Genomic DNA, 25270 nt, shown 5'->3' on the forward strand with positions numbered 1-25270 from the left:
TACCTGGAGAACGTGTCCTGCCAGAATGCATTGTGCCAACAGTCAAGTTCGGCGGAGGTGGAATTATGGTCTGGGGGTGTTTCTCCTGGTATGGGCTGGGACCCTTGGTCCCCATTCATGGTAAGCTCAACTCCGATGCCTACTGCACTATTTTGGATGATAATGTGCTTCCTACGTTGTGGCAGTTTTACGGGTTGGACCCCTGTTACTTTCAGGACGACAATGCCAGTTGTCATGTTTCGACGTTAACCAAGGCTTGGTATGGTGCCAATGGAGTTCATCGAATGGACTGGCCTGCCAAGAGTCCATACCTGAACCCTATCGAAAACCTCTGGGACGAGTTGCATCGCCGAATTCAGGGGTGCAATACCCGTGCAAAATTGGCGAAGGAAGTTCTATGTCTTCTCCAAGCCGAGTGGAAGAATATACCACTAGCTGTCATACAAAGACTTGTGAAAAGTATGCCCTGGAGGGTCCACACTGTAATTACCTCTCGTGGAGGCTCTACCAATTATTGATTTTGAATAAAATTATTTTTTCTTTTCTATCACAGGTGTCCAAATACTTATTGGTAGTCAGTGTAGCTGCTGGGAAGTCAAAACTCGAAATTGCAGCTTGTTGCTTTTCCCTTGTGTCTAACGTGATTTATAAGCCGCTTTCTCTCGAAGTCTTCGACGAACTTAAAAGTTAAATTAATTAATTAAAGAAATTCGAGGACTATCTGTGTGGGAAGAGATGCCATCGTAGAAGACTTCCTAAGGAAAGCAGGCACACATTCACGTTTTATATGAGGAAAGCCATGAAACCTTTCATGTTCGCCTGAATTTTAACCCCGGTTGACCTACCAGTGTTCAGCGATCTTACCACTCTTTCGCTGGTGGGTTCCTCCACAAAAGTATCCATATTTTAGGCAACTAGCAATGAACTTCTGAAAACTAATGAGCAGATTTTAACGAAATTTGCTATGAATATACATTTATAACAGAGAAAGAGATGTACTATTCAAAAATCATATCATATATGCGCGATTGTCAATAAAGTTCACGATGCAAGGATGTCGAAAATCCACGTTGTGATATCGAACTAAAAATAAGTGTAATATGGGCTATGTGTCCCTCTCACAGCCAGACAGGTCGCGCAAGGTGACGCCATACTGGACATGAGGCAGTTAAGGAATCCCTGTGTCAGGCGATCCCACTTCTACAGCAAGGCAGTTTTCAACTTCGCTTTAGTTCTTGGAGGGGGAAATGGCGAGATTAAACTGGACTACCAAAAGCGTCGTCGAAGACATGTTTTATAGGATTAAGGTGAGGACATCTAGCTGGCCAGTCTATGTTGACAAATATACTTACTTTACTTTACAAGTAATGGTTGACTAGCTGAGCCCTTTATAGACGACCGTTATCGTTTATTAACAGGAACCCACCACCAACTGCGCTCCTGGAAAGTCGAAAAGAGAGCTCTAAGGTCTCTCTGTACCTTATAATAGTCTGGAAGCATTTGTCAAACACATGCAGGGTGTGTGGCTATTCAACATAATGCCTGTTCAAACCATTACACTTCCACAACCATAATGATCTTTTTTCTGATGAAGAGGGGGTGGTATCTTGTTGCATACTCTCTCCAGATAAAGATACGCTAAGAATCAGTGCCCCAGGATGAATCGCGGCTCACCTGTGAAAAAGCACGCTGCTCCGCTGAAATCTGGCTCAAGGCACGTGTTATGCTAAACATGCTCTCTTCCGTGCTGCAGTGAGCAGAACGCAACCAGAGACTTTCCTGGCATACAGCCCTATCTCACGAAGCTTTGAGGCAACTGTAGACCGTAAACCTCGAGTTACATTGACGGCACACATCTCACGTAACAGCTGTAGCGGTCCTGTGTCGCCACCCTGAATGTGCTAAATTATGATTCTTTCATCGTTTTAAATGTTTGTGGACCTTGTCCAAGTCTTCTTGATATAGATCCATTGTGTACTTCTCGGAAGTGCATATAAAATAGGAACGATATAGATCCATTGTACTGAAACTACTTCCGGAAATTGCAAATGACACTGGACTTTACATTGCAGCCATCTGCGCTTTTGACTGTCCTATCTCCAATCTACTGATAATCCCCCCTTATTCCATCATCTATACATTCTTGGCTACTAATTTTACCTGATACGTCATAAAATTTACCCCCACTCTTGCGAGAAACACAGCAAATGTTGTGAAGAAGTACAAGTACACAAATCGCCGAAAACCCTTCGTGCGGCCTAGATACCCTCCGCAGATATGCGTACGCTTTATATTCGACATGTTTCATCATAATTCTTTAGAGCCATAATTAGTATCTTTGGTTCAATACTTTTTGTAAAAATAGACATAATTTGCAAATTTTCTTAATTTTGCACTTCAGTGTAGTTATGCCAAGGCCGTATTAACGCATGTGTCCGCTGAGGAACACATGCGTAACCTCAAGTGCATACGCCCTATAGCCCCAAGTGCGTACGGGCCCTATGCTTATGCGTTTATATTTCACTTACATTTCATTTTTCTGAGCAGTGGCTAGCTACATATCTCTTCAGGTGTCAAACTGATGTTATGAAATTTTAGAATGTTTTTCATTCAGTAAATTTTACTACTTTCATGGGGAGGGCACAAATAAGCACTATAATGGTTTGGTTTATTAGATTACGGCAAAGCACTCGAGGGCTATCTGCCTTAAGGGAGGGATGCCTTCATGGAGGACTTTTTATGGGAATCTAGCTCGTATACACGTTATACATGGGGAAAATCACGAAAACGCCCATGCAGCCAGCCCGTTCGCGGGATTCGAACCTCGGACCGAACTACCAGTGTTCAGCGGCGTTAGCGCTCGGCCGCTGGTGGGCCCCTATAATGACTCTTCTCATTAGGGAACAGTAATAAAGGAGGGCAGAAAAGTGATTTGGATCGTGCCTTTCTAAAGGGCTTTACAACCTTTTTTTCGCTGTTCTAAAGGATGTTTTCCACGAAAAAGCGCGAATTAGGGAACTCAATAACATGTTTCAGCTGTTTTTAGAATGATGTCTGTTTGTGTGTGAAAATTTTTCCATCAACAATAACGCTTGCTGGAACTTCCAAAAATTCCCATTTTTCATATTTAAGCTTTCTACATTCGTACATAAAGAGTTGATTAGATTTTGGGCAAAATTGGACAACTAGAAGTGGTACTTTGCTTGAAGCTCATAAGGCCTGTTTACACTACTTATACTCCAACCAAGAGCAAAACTTGTCAGCAGTCAATGTGTGAATGACATTTTTACAAATTTGAAAATGTGCATATAAAGCATATTTTTATTACGCATTTATTAATTTTTAATTAAATCATTAATTGTAATCCATTTAATTAGATTAGCTTAAAATATCTCTCTATATAAAATTGAATAAATAAAAATCTTATAAATTATATGCATATTTTATTAGAAATTTTCCTTTTATTAAAGCAGAAATATCAAAATTTACTAAAACATTATTGATGCAAATATTTTAAATCAAAAATAATCCTAGAGAAAATTAGAATCCATAAATCATATATATTTAGGTTTCTGAATTCTGATTTCTACAGAAAAATAAAATTAAAAAAAAAAATTGAATTTTAGATACAAAAGAATAGTACATATAATGATCATAAAATTACTTATAATTTCTTTACAAATAATGAATATAAATATTTATAGGTAGTAAGATTAATTAGTAAGATTAAGTAAGATTAAGCTCTAAATTATGGAATTTTTTAAATAAAGTTTCTTTTCCCATTATATTTAACCTTTTAACTGTCATGCCCGAGTATTTCTTAGGGTAATTTTTTTTTTTTTTTTTTTTTTGAGTGCATCGTATTGTCATACCCGAATATATATCGGGAGATGTTTATTTCGGGTACATTTGGTTTTTCCAATAAAAAAATTTGACAATTTGTGTACCCAAATCATCAAAATAACTTGACAGTTAAAGGGTTAACTTTTCAATTAGAACTGCTTCAAGAGTTTTATGCCTAAATATGGTTAAAATTCGGTCTTATCTTTTTTTTTTCTTTTAATGGAAAAAAATTCTTTTGCAAGCTGTATTGGAACTTAGTATAAAAAAAGATAAATTTAAAAAAAGATATGAATGGATGCATTAAATACAAAGTAATGCTTTTTGCTTTAATAATAAGCAAAAACCACTACTTTGTATTTAATGCACCCATTCATATCTTTTTTAATTTTACAGTTTTTCTCCATACTATATCAAATCTGCATCTTCTTACTTTCCAGTTTTGGTATTTAAGACTTTTATATCAATGGAAACAACTAGATTTTTCTTAATATACACTGGAAGTGATACTTTTAACACTTGGAACAAGCTTTTGTAAAAAGACAAGAGAAACTTCTGAAATTTGGTATTTAAAATAGGTACGTGATTGAGAACAACATATTATATTTACAAGCGTTAAATGTATTTTGGAATTGTGCTAAAAGCTATGAGAATAAATTCATTATGAAGCAATTAAATGTATTAGCCTTAGTCCATAATTTCATATTTATTTCACTTTTCCAATAAAAATGCTTCCACCAAATGTTACTGTTATGTGTTATTTTTAAGGATACAATTTAGCAACTACACAAAGAAATGGACTGACATAGTTGACACTATATTGAGAATTCTAAAGATTTAAAAAAAATATATGATTAAGTCATTGATTTGTGAATCCGAAACCATATATGACCACAGGATGACTTCATGTATCATTATTTTTTTTTTATATTTGATGGGAGGAATGAATACTAAAAAATGACTAGTGTTTATAATTAAGACTGAGCCATAAAGTTAACAAATTAATTAGATTTCATTTATAAATGATCAACTAGATACTGATAGTTCACTTAAAGCTCGTTATTATTCTGTCAATTCCACGTCTCAAAATGGTTAGAGATGTGCTGGCCACATTTCTTAAATCTGAGAAATATTTATAGTTGCAATATTTGAAAATAACAGAAATCTGGAATAAAAACAAGTGAAACATATCATCCATCTTCTGTGAAATATACCATCTGCTTTTTTAACAATTAACAAGAATTCAAATGTAACTTTACCAGATGTTCTTTAAATTCTATATGGGGAACATATTTTTATATGTCCTAAAAGCAATTATTTTCTGAAAGCTTTACAAATATATTGCACAGTCAATCACAAAAACAATTGCCATTGGGACTTAATCTCTTCTTATACTGGCATGGCATCCATCCATATAAGAGATCATTCAGCTACCATGCAACTAAAAAAAAATTCTTTCAACAAAAAAGTGTTTTAAAGCATAAAAAAATATGTTAAAGACAATAAAACTTAAATTTATAATTTCACTTTTAATGTTACACAAAATTTAAATCCTTAATAACAGCACAATCAAGATTAAATATCCTGTTACATTAAAAACTTCATTAATATCTAATTCATCAATCATCTGTATATTTTGTATGTAATCAGCCTTTATGAAACCACTCATACAAGAAGAAATTCCCAATAAGTTACCGAAAAATAGAAATCTTGTTTTCATATAAAAAGCAGGAAATTATGCTTAATTCTTTTCAGTCATTTCCTAAAATATATTTGAAAATTCCAGAACAAGTTAAAATAGGTTCCCGGATAAAAGACTACTGGACAAATCCCATTGTGATACTTGCCTGTGCAACAAATACCTATGTGGATAGCAGCCAGTGACACACTTATGAATATAATTTACTTAAATAATTATTAAATACAGCAGTATTATATATCCATAACATTTAAATGTTAAAATACAGTAAAAGCTGGACTATCAACTAACTGGAAAATTTTTAATTTCAGAAAATTTAAGTGACATATAAAGCAGGGACAGGCCTCCAGAAACCCTGCTGATAACTTCTAAATTGTGAACAGATTTACATTTACACACCTTTCTTACATTCCCTCTTCCCCACTGTTATATCCATCATACTGTTCTAAGAATTCCTCCAGAGAATAGGCCTCACCCAAGGCTAACAGTAACTATAATAGTCCTTATTGTTAGCTCTGATTCTTCTCACCAGTTGTGGGAAGTTACATAGTTCAGTTCCCATTAGAAGTCCTTTGTTACTACTAGAGGGGAACATAGATTTCTTGTGGTGAGCAAAAAGGACCAAGGTCACTGCATAGAGTGGAATTTGGAAGTGCACTTGAACACAGGTGTTCTATCAGAAATTGTTTTCACCTGTTTTACTAACAGATTTTTCATTAAATTGGTCCTCAAGTTGAATAGGCTATAGGTAACAATTTCTAAACATCTTTTAGTGTGACAGGAAATTAATATTGTATCTATTTTGATTAATTATCTATCTACTGACTGAAAATCTTTGCCAGAACTTGACTGCAAAAACGGAAGATTCTTCAACATATAAAAAACAAAATAATTAAGTTTTGAAAAAGGTGAAAACAAGCAAAATTTAATGAAAGACTTTAGCATCGGATTAATTATAATTTATGACATTAAACAGGGAAAAAATGAATGAACAATGGTGATACAAAGTGCAAAATTATCATACAAAATTTAAGTTTTTGATATGCTATATCCTTAACTTGAATCATGATATTAAATAAAAATTGGCCATTTTCTTTAAGCTCCCACTGGAATGAATGGTGCAAATTTGGCAACATCTCCTTTAATTTTCATGATGACATTTAATAAGAAGATATTTTAATTTCATATGCCAAAAGCATAGCAAATACATACAAATTTATGTGTGAAGTTTTTTTTAAACGTTACATAATTAATTGTAGGCTTTTGATTAGAAGCTGATAACAAATAAGAAGACAGTTTTTATAGTATTAGACCTGAAATTTCTTTCTCCATTAACAGGACTTTTTGCCAATTGCATTTTATATATTATTATCTGGAAATTTTATTTATCAAGAATTTGCATATCCCAAGCATTTCATAGTCCATCTCTTACTGTGTAATATATACGAGAGTCAAAATATGTATTATTATAGTAGTAAATGTGCTAATGAAATAGCAATAAAATCAAACTTAATTACTGCAGTTAAACCGATTTTTACCATTTCATTGAAATTTTATCATCATTTTCACATATTCCTTTAGTTAGGGATAGATTTTTTTTGTTCCTTAGTTAGGGATAGATAAAAGAGAAATCTTAAAAATTGCATCCCTGACGCTTACTGAATATACAAATTTTTAGTAAATGTGCAAATAAAATAGCAATAAAATCATACAAACTTAATTACTGCAGTTAAACCAAATTTTACCATTTCATTGAAATTTAATTATTTTCACATATTCCTTTAGTTAGGGATAGATTTTTTTTTTGTTGCCTACACAAAAGAGAAAGCTTAAAAATTACATCCCTGATGCTTACTGAATATACAAATTTTATTTCATTTATGTACTGAATTTTTTGATATTTCAATCTTCACTTAAGTTACATGCTCAGATTTATTTTGAAAGGAAGAATGCCTGGAAGTAAATAATTTTACATTTTATTCAAGTTGGCTGAATCTTGAAGGAAATAATTCTTAATATTTCTTCTTTATTACCTATTGCTATGTAACACTTCACTTTTTTTTTGTGATTCTTATTTTAAAGTTATTTGGGAAAATGCTTTCAGTTTACTTACACAGAGCATATTTCTTCATACCCTATGTATACATTCTTCCACTTATGGAATTTTTCAAAATAAGATGAAGACCGACTCCAAGACATTGAGGATTTTGATTAAAAAAATAACTTTTTCTATAGCTCCCAGAGAGGAAAATCTCCAATCAGCAAAATATGCACTGATCTGTTTAAAAAAATTCTATCTATGTTCGAACTTTGCAAAAGTTAATGTTTAATTGATTAACAGAACAGGGCATTGCAACGGCTTAAGCTATTGTATCGACCACCACAACATTCTGAGAAAAAGAATGGCGGCTTTGAAAGTTCCCATGGACAGAGCATTTCTTAACGAATTCTCAGAAAGAAAGTGACCAGCAGCCACAAAACAAACTCAAGTTTTTGTTCCTCTTATAGTTGTCCGAAGGGAGACATTGTTCTGTTCCCTTTCATCAGTTTATAGGTGCGTTGTCTCAGACCACCTGGTTTGAGTCCCCAGGCTGTCTTCATTATATCCGGTTTTTAATCAAGGTCCTCTTGCCAGTCAAGAGGCACTTTTAAAATTACGAACAAATGAGGATCCTCAATATTTTTTCAACATGCCCAGGACAAATGGAACAAAATCACGGAACACAGTTTTAGAGAAGGAGTGAGAGTGAGTTACAGTAAGTGAAGAGAGAAACATTATCTTGGTTTTTCCAGCTTGGCCATGCACAAATTTTATTTCGCTCTGCGTAGTTAGTACTACGCATTAGTATCTCTGCCAAGAGTTTACAGTGAGGTAGCCGGGCTCGCGTTACCTTACCAGACAGTATCCAACTCAGTCCGGGAACCACTGACTTGGAGAGACGATTAATTCTAAACAGCCTCGTCTTGAATTATTTTGAAACAGGAGCTTTTATCTACAATCTGTGCTAAATGGAAACTTTATTCACAATGTCTGGTTGTTATAGTTCTCCCCCCCTCACCCTGCAGTGAGTTTATTTATTTTTGCATATAGCCTAGAAAGAACCCCAATAAATTTATTTACACTACCTCTTGCCTTCTGAATTCGTCACAGCATGGAGGACTTCATAAAGACTGGCTCATATTTACATACACAGTATGAGCAAAGCTATAAAAGCAGTGTGAAACTAGCCTCTTTGCCAGCATTCAAACCTTTGTTAAGTGATAAAAGTTTAGAGCTGTTTTATTCACTTAGCCACAGGTAAAACTGATAGGGTCAACTACCCTCAGGATGTTTGTGACAGCAGTCGTATGCTTTTTTTTTAATCAATTAACTGAATATTAAGAAGTTTTTATTGTGAAAATAGTACTTATTACAAACTAAGAGTCATCCTTTTTGAAAGTCGAATTCCTTGAACTAAAATTTTTGGTAAGCTAGCCCTTTCTTGAATTGCTTTATAACTGTTTTCTTACCTTCCTTTCTTGCTAAGTTAAAATCAGACAATATCCTTTTGCATTAGAGGTCATATAATGTCCTTTGTGAAATTTTGAAATACGAAATAGTTTATCTTGTGATCTTTTAAGAGAAGCTGCATGCCTTCTTGTGGCAATTAAAAAATGTATTAAAAGGTAGTTTTATAAATACAATCTACATTTCCTCCATTTGGAACACCATGAAAATTAACTATTTTAAATCTGCATTTTTATCCTAAGCTCTAAAACATTAATGCCCTAATTGCCAAATTTTTTATCTTGATGATAATCCCCAACTCTATGCAAATACGAATACCTTATTGTATTTTATTAAAATTAAAACATTTAAAAGTTGTGTTTTAGCTTCACACGCAGTTACTGTTTCACTCTACAGATAGCTACTGATAAACATATATTCGATTACCTGCTGGGTTTTAATGGTTCATTTAAAAAAAAAAAAAAAAATTGAAACTAGTATATGCACTTCTGATATATAGCTATAAATAATAGATTTGATTAACAACTTGTCTTAATTTTAAAATGTCAACGAAATAACATCTGCTAATGAGTAAAGAAAGTATATCTGACAAGTGAAAAATTAAGACTACTCAGTCAGTTTAGGACCACCGCTGACTCTCCCAATATTAGTAATAATAAAAATTAAATTGAGATATTACGAATTTTCTCAGGGGTATTATTGAATACATTTTCTTCTTTGAGAAATAAAAATAGAATTCTATTAAAAGGAATGAATTTACTCATTAACATATTTAAAATGGAATTAAAAGCGAAGTGCAATCAACAAACCAAGTAATTATTGTCCTGACCAGAAATTAGTTGACTTTTATAATTAATAGATGCGAAAGAGCTTCGTCTTTTTCTCCAGTAAAAATCAAGATTTAAAAAGCTGTTTAATAAAATTATTCAAATTGCTCATAAAAAAACAGAAACTGGTCATTCTATCAAACTTGAAATGCAATCTTCAAATCGGAATATATAATTCTTATAAGAGCAAGTTTTATTTTCTTACCTGAAAAAATTGCTTTATGACACTTCTGCCTTTGATTATTTAAAAACAATGCAAACTTTGTAAAAACAAGTGTACAAAAACATATTCTCATAAGACAAAAATGAAAATTTAACATTAAGAATGTATGAAAAAGAAATTTTACATGTACATTAAATATATTTATGTAAATAAAATTTAAAAAGTAAATTCTTCTAGCTATTGCCTATGAGCTAAAGTGATACTTTGGTTCCTTTGCTAAGTAGTATAAACACAAAGTAAAGATTCAATTGTAATTCAAAAAGTAAAAACATAAAATATATGAAATAATAGTTAGGAAAATTAGAAAGCTTAACTTGATTTAAACTTAAAAGTTAATATGTAGAATAAAGTTTAAGCTATCTCAAAACACATTAGAAAAAATACTACCCTCCCAAAAAAACTACAGCTAAGCAGCGTCGCCTTGCATTTTCCCATTTACCGCTGCTTTAGTAGTAGTTTTTGTTTTTTTAACATTTTTTGTAGTATTTTTTCTAATATGTTTTGAGATAGCTTAAACTTTATTCTACATACATATAAACTTTTAACTTTGAATCAAGTTAAGCTTTCACCATTTTCTAACTTTCTTAATTAGTATTTCATATATTTTGAGTTTTTACTTTTTGAATTACAATTGGATCTTTACTTTGTGTTTATACTACTTTGCAAAGGAACCGAAGTATCACTTTAGATCATAGGCAATAGCTAGAAGAATTTACTTTTGTCGCATAGGCAATAACCACAGTGGGTTTATTTTTGGTGCTTTTATCCTCCTGTCACTGTTAAAAGGTTATAGTACTAGAAAAGCATAAAAACAGTATTTTAACACATAACACATTGTGAAAATCTAACTTAAGCATTAACTATAAAGAATAATTAAATTTTTTTTTTCAAATCCATTGAGACAATATAAAAATACACAGGTTTCCATGCCACCCAAGAGGTACTGTGCAAGCTCGTTACCATGCTGGTTCCCCTAAACTAACATTTTTACATAGCTGCTCTTTTGGTAACGTCAATTCTGAACATTCAAAGAAAATTATATCAGCTAGTTGAAAGAAAAATGATAATTTAAGGCCTATATAAAAACTATGTTACAAGGCTTTAAACAGCCAATTTTGAAGCTAAGTACCATCAAGTGTTACTAAAAATAACAAGACAAGACCAATTTAATACGGGAAATACATTTCGGAATTAAATTTTACAAACACTCAATTCAAGGTTTAAAGCAAGAAAAAAGAAAATTCATACTAAATGCAGTCTTTGAATTTACAAGTTACGACAGTAAAATATATAAAAAAGCTTAGGGCACAGGAAACACAAGATAAAATACTACCTACGTGAGTTTAATGCTATATCAATAGGTCAGAAAACAAAAATTAAATAATATTTAAAACAAATGAATTATATATTTAACATCTATATTTTCACAATCTCTCCACCTAATTGTGTAAAAATAAACTTCCTAAATTCATATGAATTGAAAGCCTGTTTAACATCTAAATTTCTGCTAATCTGATAGGCATAATAACAAATGAATACTCCACAACTCATGCCATCATTCTGAATAGTGTGATTGGGAAACGAACAATACCAATTATCACATTATCTAAAACATTATTAAGGATACTTTGCCACAAATGAATTAATGAATACACAGAATTTTGAATGGCATTAAAACCAAGTGGATCATAAAACTGAAACATTCTATCTCTAATCTTTGCAACAAGTAAAACCCCATGATTATTATTGATAAGAGCTGGAATAAAAAAGAAATCAACAGATGCAAAATCAGCTTTTTTCCATACATTTTGAGTTTTATTACCTGACTGAAAAAATGGTGTATGGTAATATTTGACAGCTATGGAAGAAGTATTATGAAGAATAGTAAAAACAAAAAGCATCAATAATATTGTCACTAAGGCAGCCAAGCTGAAAATTATTATTTACAGTCTTCAGGGCTAAAATTTCTTCATTTGAAATATAAGGATCAAGAGATTTTATATCGAGAAATGTTAGAAGTGTTTCCCCAGCTCGCAGAACACATTTTGAAATATCAGATACATTAATAGCATTAGATTTTTTAATCAATTCTAGAGGGGAGGAGTTTTCTTCTTTAAGGATATCTGTTGCAATTACAGAAGGACTTGGTTGCCTGCATGTAATTGAGTGTATTTTATGTATGTGTTTACATAGTGTGCTGAAGTCTGGACAATTACAATTATATAAATGATGACACAGATTTAGACAGGAGAGGTTAATACACTTTGAATAACAATGATCTGTTTCTGAACATAGTTCATGCAACCGCTTAACTGTATATTGAATATTTTTACGTGTCTGTAATTTTATAGACCACAAACAAGGATGTGTTTCTGTTACATCACTATCAGGTATTTTCATTCCAGATTCATGTCATTTATTATAAGTTGGCGGGTAGATGCTCTCTTTACAGTTAATTTCAACTTTATACTTATAAGCCATGTAAATATCTTCTTCAATTTTTAAAAGCACATTAATTAAATTATCGAGGCGTCTGTTAAATTTACGTTTTAAGTATAGTTTTCAATTTATTGTGAAATGACTCGCAATACACGTTAGTATCTGTGAATGCATGAGAGAAGTTTCTGCATGCCATTGACCACAGATAATAATACTCCTCAAAATAATTTACGAACGATGGTGCAACAGCTCGAAACTTTTGAAGGAAATTATTCATCATAGAAATAAATAAAGAATTAGTTTCTTCAAGCAATATAACTAAATTAAAATAAATTTCATCCCTAAGTTTTTGACTTGAAACCATTCGAAATAAACTACGTTGCCATGCACGATGTACATGCCATTTACATAGTATATGTTTAATACCTGGACCAAATGATTTTTCAAATGCAGGATGTGTAGTTTTATCATCATCTGTCATTAAACAATTAATATTAAGCTCAGGTATTACACATTTGATACTAAGAAATAACTTGATCCAACTGATTTGAAATAAAATGTGCTACGGGGTAACCACTACCAAATTCATCTGGGACAATTAAATTTAGCAAATAAAAAAAAATCATACTGATTTGTTTTGTGAGTAGAATCTATACATAAAATCCTGCTACAACCTTTAATCATCATTTCTTTTTGCTCCTTTGTCTGCAATCCTAGTGCAAAAGACAGTGTGTCAAGGCCTTTCGGACCATACAATGTTGGTTTTCCTTGAGGTTTGTAAATAAGAATAGGGTCATACGATTCCTGCCTAAATTTCTCAACTATGGCAGCAACAGAAAGTGAATCATCACTAAGAGAAGAAATCATTACACGCTTTACATAGTAATTTATAGTCCTACATGTTAGAAAATTATCTTTAATACTTAAGCTCTCTCTATTATCACGTGATCCACTTCCATCTCAGATAAATTCTTGAATTTGATTGGTAGAAACACCTAACTGAGCATAAATTTTGATTTGATCACGACAATTCTGACTAAGCTGTTGAAATTTGGTATTTTCAAACGACAGCTCATGATTGTGACCTGAATAAAAAATAGCTGTCGCAAGATGTTGTTCCTCAGAAACTAAAATTCTGGATGGACATCTGAAGCCTAATGGTAAAGAACCTTTAAGATTTTTTCTACTTGAAATTGGCACTGGTTTTTTTTTTGTGTTACAGTGAAGTGACAACAATAATAATGGTATGCTTTATTAACTTTCTGTTTACTTCCAGAACACTTCTTAAAAGAACTGAATGTTTCCTTAGAATGACATTCTAACCACAGCTGAAACTCCACCATTGATGAAAATGTAAGCTCCTTCACATCCATCTCAGAATTGTGAAATTCAGCCAAATGTTTATTATGATCACTAATAAACTGGAAGGATGCCTTGCAATCAGGAAAAACACACGGTTTACGAATATTTAAATTATTTTTAGAACAGCAAAACTTCTTATGATGAAAAGGTTACTGCGGGTTTTACAGTCTATTTCACAGTTGTCACAAATATATGATTTTGAATCAATTTCAGAAGACACAGATTTACACCTTTTTTTATGATTAAAAAATGACGGTCTTGAAGCATATGATTTCATGCATACCTCGCACGTTCTTGGATATTTATTTTCTATTTCATCATTCTTTATGATAGTACATAAATTATCCTTATTTAAAATTTTACAGTTACGTTTGTGTCTTGATAAAGTTTCTTTACAAGAGAAATCTTTCTTACAACATGGACAAATTATAGTCTTTATATTTGGGTTAACAGAGGTAATAACTTTGCAGTTTTCTTCAACATACCCATTTTCAGATTTCTGTACATTACTTTCACCCTGATTAGAATCATTTGCATCCCCAAACTTAATGTTAGAACATTCTGAATAATTTTTAAGAATAGAAAACTTGTTAAAATGAAAATATGGATGGTAAGAATTAAAATTTGCACAAGAACCAACAACTGATGGTCAAGTATTGGAATTGGTGACAAGCTGAGTAGATGAAACAGAGCCTCAAAAGCCAGTAGGCTGAGAAGTGACTAACGACATAAAAGAAAATTTAGATACAGATATAGTAGCCTTCTGCAAATCTGAATCAGAGCAAACAAATGAACCCTTAAAAACTGGAAAATTAGACATGGAAGTACAAGAATTGAAACTGATACCAAGATGAGATGATGATGAATTGGAATCCGAAGAGCCTGCAGGTTGAGAATTAGACACTGAATTTCCAGGAAGTTCAGAAATAGCTGCAGTATCAGGAAGTTGAGATCCAGTAGAATTTAAAACACCTGATATAGTGTGGACAGTACATTCGAGAGCTGGAAAATCCAATACATCCAAAACACTGGAACTGCTATCCAAAATCATACTAGAAAATCCGTGTTTTAAAACATCTGAGTAAAGTGGCTTAGGAGGTGGATCCAAAAAATTTACACTAGTGCCAAGTGAATATTCAAGAAGTGGAAAATCTGATAAACTCGGAATACTGGGATTAGTATTCAAAACAGAGCTAGTAAAATAATCATGCATCATGCTTTAAAACATCTGAATAAAGCGGTTTAGAAGAAGAAACATGGCACAAAAAATCTCTAGAATTACAAACCCGAACACTGGAAACTAAAGAACATTTCACAACATCTGAAAAGAGTGGTTTGGAAACAGAAGCACCAAGATTACTACCCAAATGAGTACTCAGAACAGAAGGAATACTGGTTAATGCTGGGAAACTGCTAAGGGATGTAGAACAAAATGGTGCACTTACCTCTGCAACAGTCAAACTTATCCTGATATCTTTTACAAAAATTTTCCCCAGCTGCTGATTACCTCTCTGATTTAGGTGTAAACCGTCTCTGGATAAACAAGTACTCCAAGAACAGTCAAAAGAGCTGCAAAAGAAAAACCCATCTTTACCTTCGTATGTTGCGAGAAATCTTGAATTTATGTTTAGTATCTTCCTATTAAGTTCTTGTAGGTGATACGTGTTACAATCTCGATATAAATCCGGGCATCGTGGGAGAACACCTGAAAACAGAATGACCTTCGGGTTTAATCGTTCAATTCCCTTATATAGACAACCATATTTACGATGAATTTCATCTAAATCGTCATTTGAATTATTGGTACCAACGTGGACAAAAACTAAATGAAAATGGTTGTTCATAAAGGCAATCTCAGGTGTCAACCTTTCAATCCTAGCTCCTGAAAAGCAACGAAAATCAACTTCGTAATCAGGTAAATTCGCAGACAAAATATTCTTGTAAATATTTAATCATAGAATCCCCGATTATGAGTATTTTCATCTTTTCAGATTGGTTAGACAAACACATAACTAAAATAAGATAATTAAAACACAAAATATCAGCGCTAATACTACGTTCCTTGCTTCCCCCACAGCAGCACGTGCAAGCAAAATGGCGAAAACGTGTATTGCTTACTTCGAAAAATTACATTTGGCTTCATTTTTCAATTTTGGCGCAAATTACGGTAACCTCTTAGTGTTGCCATCTGTCACGTGAGACCCGCTAACTTCCGTAAACTCTCAGGGTTTGTCGTCACATATATCTGCAAACCTCGCGCCCAATCAACGTTTCTTCTTAGACAGACAGACAAAGTAGACAGATGTCTTGTTTTGCACCCGCTAAGTCTTTCTGCACCGATGGGCGAAAAATCAAGCATAGGTGTGAAGGAAAGATATATAGAAAGAGGGGCAATTTCGTATTCGAGGTGAGTAAAAAGGAACTTCGTACATTTTTTACGAGTTCAAAAGGCCAGAAAGAAAAGATGGGACAAAATAAAATTTAAAATAAATGGCCCAAAATTAATAGAGGGAAAAAAAAGGGCCTAAAGAGAGAAAAGGAAAAGAAGTAGAAAATATCCTAAAATACGATTGTGTCCGTGAGTGTAGTTAAGGAGTTCATCTGCAAAAATTAGTGTCTTTAAGAAGCAAACTTTAGCTAAGTTTAATAAAAAAAAAATAAATGAATGAATTCCTACATTGTAATGTGTATGCCCTTATCTTGAGACCTAACTAGAAAAGACATATATCATCACAAAGATGTACATAATATTTTAACCAAAGTAACATTAAATATTACCGATCCCCAAAAAATTCATGTATATTTCAGAAAAACAGTAATTGACAAAATTATAAATACATCATACACAGTGTGAGAGCATTTCAGCAAAAATAAATTATACAGTTTATTTTTCTTAAATATTAGTTAAATATAAAATTAATTTATTAATTTAACCGTTGAAATTTATTATAGTACAAGTTGAACAAATTCCGTCACTGTATTTTTATTTGCTAAGTAATTTTAAGTTTGAGACCTGAAAAAAAAAGTCGGGGATTTTTGTTACAAAAATCACAATCTATACTCATCGATGATCAAGAGATCCCCATTTTTCCCTCACAAGAAATTCCTAAGCACGAAAAGGGGGGGCCTACGAAGGGTGTGAGTTGCCGATAAGGAATGTGGCGTCTCTACGGAATAGTTACGAAGAAAAGAAGCACATGACCTGCTACTATTACCAACTATTGTATAATGCTAGAATCTTATGAAAAATAATAAATAAAGAACTTTAATGACACTCTAGTGATAGAGAAACAGATATTTTATAGAGAACAGAATGTTACTTATCTGAATATTCCGTGTCAAGGGCTCTTTTGGATTTCTCGTGTTCATAGTGAACATCTAACAAAACACCTGAAGTTTCGAAGAAGCGAAGTTTCCTTTTTCAATTTGATGAATGAGACATTACATAGGAAATGTGCATTTAACTATTTTAGAGAGTTGAAAACATTTTTGAAACACTTATTTAAAAATTTTCGGAGCTGTGTTTAGACACTGCCTCCAGCTTTCGTGATCGCAGCGCCAGTCTATATCCGTTTATTCTTAACACGTCTTCCTCAATTTCCCGTACAGTCGGTTACAAAAGTATTCGAACACCGGTACCCTATCAGAAAATGACAAGATGTTTTTTTTTTTTTTTTCTGTCTCTCGTGTTATTCCATCCTAAGTTTTCTTCTTTCCCCATCTTGGAAAAGACTGAAAAATGGTCACGATCTCTCTTTGAACTGGGAAGCCATTTTGAGAAAAGCGGACGATTCCACCTTGGAGAACGGAAATGACCCCGCTCACCACACCTCTCCCTCTCTGCATTGGGACGCGATTTTGAGAAAAAGCGGACGACTCCATCTTGGAAAAACGGCATTCGATATGTTTTGGCTTGCTGTATTAAAGTCGGGGTGGAATCCGGTCAGCTAGGTGTGTGCTTTTCCTCGGTGAAATATTGCTATCATTTCACTGAAAGTGACCTGGTAATATTTCAGGATAAACCCTCGTACATTGGGCTAAGTTGTCACCTCTCATGGATGATTGTACCTAAGTAAAGAACTTAAAATTTTAGATACGTTTCTTAGGTTAAAATTCTGATTGAAATACTTCTTTTAAGGTATATGACTTAACTTTCCAAGGTGTCACTAATTGTGTGTGTGAATTAAGGTAGTTTAATATATAACACCTCAGTTCGCAAACTCCTTGCCAAGATTTTTAGAATGGCACATACATGGTAACCATGTACACGTTGACCTATTTTTACTTAAAAAAACATCCCAGAATTGCACAAAAATGGAATTGCGCACACTCTTGACTTTATCCATGTACACTGCTTTTTTCTCATAAATTAGAAAAATTTGCATGAAAATGCAGGAAAATTTTGTAAAGCTTTAAAGTCGGTAAAAAGGACATATATGAAATTACCTGATCGCGAAAACGTATATACCCTTTCCAAGGATGAACATTTGCACGTATAAAATATCCAAAAACTTTTCCCTCTAAATTATCTATTATAAACGTCACCTGCGAATTTATAACACAAACATTAAAAATGGTTGCTAATACTTAGTGTCAAATATTTAAATTATTTCCATGCACGTTTACTTCTGCTGAAACGTATTCCAAAATGCTACAAACATATAATTCCCAAAATAACTATCATTTAATTAGGTTGATCTTTACATTTTGGTAACTTCGCGATTCTTTGGCGAAAATTTGGCAACCAACTCTCCTACAGCAACCCTCTATTTTTTTTCCCCGCCGCCATTTTGTCTTCACAAAGTGAAGACATGTTTCTTTTCTTTTTATCTACTGAACACTTCTTTCAACAATCTGGTAGCCGAATTACACTTATGCTAGAAATTTTATCAAACAAAACTGCTTAATCATGACAAATATTCACTGCAAAATTGGGAAAAAGTGCACAATACAATACTCCTTACGCGTTTTTCAAAATAACACATACACATAAACCATGTACACGCCGACTTATTTTTACTTAAAAAAAATCCCAGAATTGCACAAAAATGGCATTGCGCACACTCTTCACTATATCCACGTACACTGCTTTTTTCTCATAAATTAGAAAAATTTCACGAAAATACATGACAATTTTCTCAATCTTTAAACCCGGTAAAAAGAACATATATGAAATTACCTGATCGCGAAAAAGTATTGACCCTTTACAAATATGAACATTTCCGCATATAAAATAAATAAAATATCCAAAAACTTTTACCCCTAAATCATCTATTACATTATACACGTCACCAACGAATTCATACCTCAAGCATTACAAATACTTAGTATCAAATATTTAAATTATTTCCATGCACGTTTACTTCAACTAAAACATATACCAAATTCCTACAAACATAAAATTCACAAAATAACTATCATTTCATTAAAATATAATTAAATTCAAAAACACTACTTAAAATATAAATGAGCACATACATTAAATTAATAAAAATTAAATTACAATCCTAATTACATTAAACTAAATCATTACTAATAACAATTTTCCCAATAATACCAGATTCCTTTCCACCTTACATTTAGAACAATGTATAAAAATAAAATCCTCAAATAATTAAAAATACTAACTTACCTAATCTTCTTCAGAATCTTGATTACGTGGCGGATACACTTTTCTAATTCATTCAATAAAATTATTGAAAGATTTTTTCTGCGAATTTTTCCTCCATACTTCCTCCGCTAAATAAAAATCAAACTTCTCTTAATCACAATGCCTAAATACCCATTTCGAATTCACTTGAGTTAGGGACATGGGATCCAAAAATTAAACAACACTGTTTCACACAACACAGAATAAAGCTAAATACAAAATTTCCACATTTTTTCCCGATTTCCCCCCTTTTCCGATTAAAGAACCGTAATTCGTCCATTAATATCACATGACATATCCCATGATCTCTCATTTCCCTCACGCAAAATAATGCGTAATCGGAACTGAGTGCTCACATTATTACCAAAGTCCCAGGTAGTAACCTTTATCGCCTCCAAAATGTCGCCAAACTACCAGTTACCATATTGTAAAGATCAAACTTTAATTAAAATATAGTTTAATTAAAAAACACTACTTAAAATATAAATAAACACATACATTAAATTAATAAAAATTAAATTAAAATCTTAATTACTTTAAACTAATTCATTGCTAATAAAAATTTTCCAATAATAGCATATTATCTTATTTATTCCTTATATTTACAACAATGCGTAAAAATAATATCCTCAAATGATTAAAAATACTAACTTACCTAATCTTCTATAGAACCTTGAGTGCATGGCGGATCACAAAATGTCCATTTTCACCACATATCTTTCACCGCCATTCAAACTTATCTGTAATATATTTCCTTTTACACAATCTCATTTCATTCCCACATTTTGGACATTCATACTTACCTGCAATTAATCCTACACTCATACAGCATTCAAGCAATTCTTTTGGATTATCAGATAAACGCAATAAAAATTTCGAATTCACATTAGATAGGGCCATGGGATCCAAAAATTAAGCAACACTGTTTCACACAACACAGAATGAAGCTAAATACAAAATGCTATAAAGTACTGCAGATATTTTTCCAAATTTCCCCCCTTTTCCGATTGAGAAGCTGTCCTTCGTCATTAATGTCACATGACATAATCTCATGATCTCTCATTTCTCTCAGACAAAATAATCCATAATTGGAACTGGGTACTTCTCACATTATTGCCAAAGTCCTAGGTAGTAACCTTTATCGCCTACCAAAATGTCGCCAAACTGCCTGTTACCATATTCCAAAGATTAGCCAACCATTGAAAGTTAAATGTTCAACAAGAAAAAAATAAATAAAAATTTAATCAGTACTCGTAAAGTTATTTATTTATTTTTTTATTTATTACGTGCTCCGCCCTTAGGCACTACACGGACAGGGAGGGATGCCCCGTGGAGGTCCTTTTAAGGGAAACTGGCTCGTATCCACGTTACACATGGGGAAAACCACGAAAACACCAATGCAGCCAGCCCGTTCACCGGGACTTGAACCACGGAATGAACTACCAGTGTTCAACGGCTTATACCGCTCGGCCGCTGGTGGGCTACTCGTAAAGTTAGTGGAGCGAAAATGTCTTCTGTTAAGGATGCTCAAAATGTGTTTTTCTTAGTTGTTTTAAGCATACTTTATTATATTTTTCCTTAATCTGAACTATTTTGGCGTATTGTGAAGTTTTATGAACCAATTTACGAAGATCTATTTAAAATTGATTCGAAAAATAAAAATTAATTTTGAGATCAAATCAGAGATGTTTTATTATTATCGAAGTAAAATTCTGCAGATTAACTTTCAACTTTGTTTTGAAAAGCACTCTGAATGTTTCTTTTGGACTTTTTTCCGTTCTCTTGGCAAATGCATGACAGAAATATTTTTTGAAAAAGCTGATGTCTTTTGCTTATAAGAATGACTAATGCAACTGTAACCGTATCGCTGTAAAGAGCACATGTTTCCCAGTAGCTCTTTTAAAGTGTCCTGTTTTTTCTTTAATTGGGTCAATCTCCTCTAGAAGATCAGACGTTGCTTTTGTGTTATTTAACAGTTGTTTCATCTTATCTTAGGTTAAAAAGCTCATTTTTGTATTGAGCATTTTTATTATCAAAGGGTTTTATAAGCACCCAATTCTTCTTTTATTTAACACATTTTTAAAAGTATATATGTATAGCTCTTTTAATGTTAATATATTGCGAGTTTGATTCTCACTCTTTTTTGATCTGTTATGTAACTAATTCTGTGTGTGAATTAAGATAGTTTAATGTATAACACCTGCTTCAAAGCTAACAGTAAAGTTTATTTTGTTTATTTGTCATTTAAAATTACCTGCTTATTTTCTTTTGGTGCCGTCTTTCTACAAGGGCTGAAATTATTTACTCTCCTCGAAGATCATTATCCGTAATAACTGTCTAAATATTTTTCCTTTCATTGTTCATATTGTACCCATACATTAAAACCCCTTTTGCTAACTGTACTTCTGTCGTATTAGGGAAATCATTTGCTTTTCTATCGTTTGCTTTTCATCATTTTAGTAACAATGTAGCACATTGCTGGAATTTAAAACAAAGAAGCTACTTTTGAAGTTTTATATATTAAGAAACAATACTAGATATTTCTCTTTGTGTATAATTTTTCTTTAATTTCAAAGTAGTTAAAATCTAATGATTCCTTTTCCCCCCCTTGGCTTCTTCTAGTGTAATTTGCCATCATTTTTGTACACTCTTGGATTGCAGATCATGATATCGTGAAAGAAAAAGAATGGAGAAACAGTGCAGACAAAAAGACATCTGTGGCTGGTAATTCTTGTTTTATATTAAATTTATTTCCACTAGAAATGCTTGAATGTTATAATTTGTACGTCCCTTTTCACATGTTACTTTATATTGGAGTTTTGCTAGTTATTTATTTTACATGAAAGCTTCATATTACGTTTTAATGTTTAGGGTAGCATTTATGCATTAATTTCTTAGGTTTTGAATTTCGTATTGAAGTGTGGAATTGGTGCTTTCTTTATATTGTATTGTAATATTCGAAGTAAGGTAGAACTGTTAATGACACTATAATTATCAGAAGTCTGAGATTTTTTAGAGTTCCGTTGCTCCGTAGTGGTTTCAAAATTACTGCTGTAGTGTATTTTTTTCTGAATTGGCCTCCTTTCGCATTACGAGGAGGAGGCTAAACATTTTCCTCTCTGTGTGGCCTAATATTTTCCCTGTCCAACGGGGATTAGTTATTTCCATTTCTAGATCAGTAGAACTGTTATTTAACATATTTTCAATCTTTTACCATTTTTCTTAAATACTAGTATTATGTAATGGGTTTGAAGTGAAGGAAGTAGTTGGCCTAATTTTAAGTACACTCAAAACATCTAATTTGAAAACTATCTTAAGCTCGATGAGACTTTCCAAATGTTTGTTTCAGTTTTCTTATATTTCACACTTTAGTTCTCCAGATTTTCCAAAGTGGCAAAACGTACATTACATTATGGTATATTATGTATATTCCTTATATTTGTGTAATATTTTCACAAAATTAATTTTGATTTAAAATGAATTTATAATAGCCTTTAATTCAAAGACTTTGGTTTAGTTTTCTTCCCCCCTCAAGTTTATGATTTTAGTTATTATGTCTGTAAGAATGACTAAATCATAGAACCAGGTATGTTGAATAATTTCTTCGTAAGTTTCATTTCTTGATTTTTAAAATTCTTCTATGAAACTTTTGTAACAGAAGCTGGGATGGAACCCAGGCAGACAGACAGAATGTCCCTTCCCTGAGTGAAAATTTCTATCATTTCACTGAAAGTGACATTATACTATTTCATAATAAACCCTCGTAATGTATATACACTTTTTTAATGTTTATATAATGCGTGTTTGGTTCCTACAATATTTTGAGGTATTATATTACTAATACTGTATGTGCATTAAGACAGTTTAATATAGAATACCTGCTTCAAGGCTAAAAGTAAAGTATTTGAATTATGTTTTACGTTTCGTTTGTTTCCAGACGCAGGATCTATTCTACAATTTACAGAATTTCTCGGTATTGGACATCTCACATAGCTGACAAAATTTCATTCCTGTGTTTAGGTTTTATAGTACAATAAGTTGAGCATCCCTACATTAGTATATGACTTTGATTCCTTCGAAAGAGAAAAAGAGTATCTTAGTTTTCTTGAATTTTTGGTCAAAATTTTAGTATGTAGGTAATTGCAATAGCTCTTCCACGAAATTGCATTTAAATTTTTTGCGATATTTCAAAATGCTGTTTAATTCAATGGCATTTGATGTGTTTTGGCTTGCTGTATTATAGCTGGGCTCGAACACGGGCAGCTAGACAATATGTTCTTTCCCTGAGTTAAATATTGCTGTAATTTCATTAAAGTGACGTGGTAATATTTCAGGATAATTTTTGGTACATAGTACTAGGCTATCCTCTCTCAGGGATAAGACTACCTAAGTAAAGAACGTAAAATTAGAAACGGTTCTTACGTTAAAATTCTCAATGAAATATTTCTTTTATGGTTTATGACTTTTGTTTCCAAGATGTTCTTCGAAATCTGTTTTTAGAATGGTGTTTTTGAGCTTTTTTTTTTTTAAAAAAATCTTCAAAAGTGTATATATATATAGCTCTTTTAATGTTAATATATTGCGAGTTTGATTCTTACTCTTTTTTGATCTGTTATGTCACTAATTCTGTGTGTGAATTAAGATAGTTTAATATATAACACCTGCTTCAAAGCTAACAGTAAAGTTTATTTTGTTTATTTGTCATTTAAAATTACCTGCTTATTGTCTTTTTGTGCCGTCTTTCTACCAGCGCTGAAATTATTTACTCTTCTCGAAGATCATTATCCGTAATAACTGTCTAAATATTTTTCCTTTCATTGTTCATGTTGTACCCATATATTAAAACCCCTTTTGCTTACTGTACTTCTGTTGTATTAGGGAAATCATTTGCTTTTCTATCGACTGCAGTCATCATTTTAGTAACAATGTAGCACATTGCTGGAGTTTAAAACAAAGAAGCTACTTTTGAAGTTTTATATATTAAGAAACAATACTAGATATTTCTCTTTTTGTATAATTTTTCTTTAATTTCAAAGTAGTTAAAATCTAATGATTCCTTTTCCCCCCTTGGCTTCTTCTAGTGTAATTTGCCATCATTTTTGTACACTCTTGGATTGCAGATCATGATATCGTGAAAGAAAAAGAATGGAGAAACAGTGCAGACAAAAAGACATCTGTGGCTAGTAATTCTTGTTTTATATTAACTTTATTTCCACTAGAAATGCTTGAATGTTATAATTTGTACGTCCCTTTTCACATGTTGCTTTATATTGGAGTTTTGCTAGTTATTTATTTTACATGAAAGCTTCATATTACGTTTTAATGTTTAGGGTAGCATTTATGCATTAATTTCTTAGGTTTTGAATTTCGTATTGAAGTGTCTGAATTGGTGCTTTCTTTATATTGTATTGTAATATTTGAAGTGAGGTAGAACCACACTATAATTATCAGATGTCTGAGATTTTTTAGAGTTCCGTTGCTTTGCAGTGGTATCAAAATTACTGCTGTAGTGTATTTTTTTCTGAATTGGCCTCCTTTCGGTTTACGAGGAGGAGGCTAAACATTTTCCTCTCTGTGTGGCATAATATTTTCTCTGTCCAACGGGATCTTCTCTTCCCAACAGGTCAGTGTAATTGAACTGCCTGTGTATAAACGAATTTTGTTTCAGTTTTGTCTGAATTTATAGTCTCTCTATAAAGTGCTGTTTCTCTTAAAACCATTG

General features: G+C 32.4%; 1 long non-coding RNA gene across 1 annotated transcript; it reads right to left on the reverse strand.

Moving 5' to 3' along the window:
• Window positions 1-4531: 4531 nt before the first annotated feature.
• On the reverse strand, window positions 4532-16048 carry LOC146992921 (uncharacterized). The gene is made up of 2 exons (XR_015038961.1): window positions 15493-16048; window positions 4532-5281 (listed from the first exon to the last, which is right to left on the reverse strand). It is a non-coding gene; the product is annotated as an uncharacterized LOC146992921 (long non-coding RNA).
• Window positions 16049-25270: the final 9222 nt, after the last annotated feature.

This window comes from Stegodyphus dumicola, chromosome X2 (genome assembly GCF_044657685.1).
Source record: "Stegodyphus dumicola isolate Sdum_Otavi_A_Nest chromosome X2, ASM4465768v1".
Taxonomy (NCBI): Eukaryota; Metazoa; Arthropoda; class Arachnida; order Araneae; family Eresidae; genus Stegodyphus; species Stegodyphus dumicola.